Raw genomic sequence first — 2,332 nt, 5'->3', positions numbered from 1 at the left:
CGCGGCAGAACCAGACACCAAGCGGGGCAGAGATCAGCCCGAATCCTCCAAGGGCAGTCGGTACTGCGTGTACCACGACCTCCACACCCATAACACCAATGAATGCCAAGAGCTCCGGGCCGTGCGTGAAGGAAGGACCAGCCGGCGTCCCGACCGCAGCGACCGGGGCTACGGCCGAGGAGGAGGAAGGAACACAGGACGCTGGGAAGACCGCGGCCCACGTCAAGGGTGGCGCGACCAACCTCGCGAGGATCGCTGGCAGGACCCGCCTCGCGAGGGAGGCTGGAGGGATCAGCCTCACGAGGATCGCCCGCAAGGTAACGCAGGCCTCCCTCCGCTGCCGCCGCAACCAAGGAGAAATGAGGACTGTCATCAGGACGAAGGGGCTGGGGGCTTCCAGGAACCACGTGCGATCGCCTGCATCCTAGGCGGAGCTCAAGCCCCAGCCTCTCAGCGCATCTTCAAGCAGTTCGCCCGCGAAGTGAATGCAGTCCTCCCCAAGCTCGAGGCCACGCGCCCTCTCACGTGGTCGGCGTGCGCCATCACGTCCAGCTCAGCGGATCAGCTCAAGTGCGCGGCCACAGCCGGAGTCCTCCCGATGCTTTGTTCCCCAATCATCAGCAACGTGCTAGTCACCAGGACCCTCATCGATGGCGGGGCAGGGCTCAACGTCCTGTTCGTGGAAACGTTCAACAATCTCCAAGTGCCCTACAATCAGCTTCAGCCAACCAAGCCTTTCTCCGGAGTCACCGACGGCTCCACGGTCCCGATTGGGCAGGTCCGCCTCCCTGTCACCTTCGGGGCACGCGACAACTACCGCACCGAGCTCATCGACTTCGACGTCGCCCACATTCGCCTGCCGTACAACGCCATCCTCGAGTACCCAGCGCTGGCCAAGTTCATGGTCGTAACCCACCACGGCTACAACGTCCTCAAGATGCCAGGAAGTGGCGGAGTCATCACGGTGCCCTGCGAAGAGAAAGACGCAGTGTGCTCCCTGGACCGAGCCTTTCAGGCCGCATCACTAGAAGACCCGAATCACGGAAGCAGGAGGCTTCCCGAGGCCGCCCCCAAGAAGAAGAAGACATCGACCAGCCCGACCCCTCAGGTGGCAGGCCCCTCAGGGCCCACGCCTGCTCAGGGGGAACCTCCTTCCATTGCATAGGGAAGCGTGCCCGGCGCCCTCCTCAGGCAGGGCTCGGGGGCTCTCCCCTGGAGGGCCGTCGACCTCGCCAAGGTCACGAGGGAGGCGCTTGGGCACCACGTGGAGGCGTGTTTCGAAACACGTTTCCATCAAGAAGGAGCAAGGCAAGGAGGGCCAAACCCTCAGGAGTTCGTCAGCAAGGCCATTCAGGAGCTACAGGAGTCAAGGGTCATGAGAGGCAGCCGCCGCTTACCCGCTATGGCCCCCCATCCAGGCGAGGAAGGTGGGCTGCGCGTCTGCATCGACATACCAGGGCTCAACCAAGCCGCGTCTCAGGAGCGCCTCTGGCCTTCGCGAGTAGGACGCTGCGAGGGTCCACCCCACAGCTATGTTCGCATGCCTTATGGCTCGCCGAACGCGGCTACCGCGTACCAGCGCCTATGAGGGCCATCCTGGAGGCTCAAGAGGTCAGGCATTCCGCAGCCTTGGTGGAGATGGAGACGGTCTGCGAGGAGCCACCAGCGCCTCCGGAGCCTCCCGAGGCCCCAGGGCCTGGGGGCGTGTGAGGATCTTCTCCCGCAGCCCACCGAGTCTGCTGCATCAACACCCCTTCGTCTTCAGCATCATCAGGTGACATCTTTCAAGTTTCATTTCCAGCTGGGAGCGCCCTCAGGGCTGCATTATTCCCAGGCCGCGTGGGTCCGCCCCTGCGGCGTGTATCTCTTTTATTTCATGTTCTTAGCTTACTCTGCTGGGGGCACCCCTCGGGCTGCATTATCCCCAAGCCACTCAGGTCAAACCCAGTGGCATGTACCCCTCTTGCATTTATCTTAGGGCCATGTTTTTTGACCCATCATGCTTGTTATTTGGTGCCTGTTCATGGTACCTTTTCTTCTTGGATGTCGCAAGCTTGCGCGTTAAAGGGGGGGTGCCTGAGCATCGCGACTCAGGGCTCCTACCGGCTCTCCGGCCCTCACCCTCTGGTCTTGCCCACGGCATCGTGCCCTGGCATACCAGCGACGGCTAAGATCAGCCCGAGAGCCGGGACCCGAGGACGTAGAGTTTCGACATCTAACCCAACTTGCGTGTTAAAGGGGGGGGTGCCTGAGCATCGCGACTCAGGGCTCCAACCGGCTCTCCGGCCCTCACCCTATGGTCTTGCCCACGGCATCGCGCCCTGGCATACCA

Source organism: Triticum dicoccoides, chromosome 3B (genome assembly GCF_002162155.2).
Source record: "Triticum dicoccoides isolate Atlit2015 ecotype Zavitan chromosome 3B, WEW_v2.0, whole genome shotgun sequence".
Classification (NCBI taxonomy): domain Eukaryota; kingdom Viridiplantae; phylum Streptophyta; class Magnoliopsida; order Poales; family Poaceae; genus Triticum; species Triticum dicoccoides.
This window is presented reverse-complemented; position numbering follows the sequence as displayed.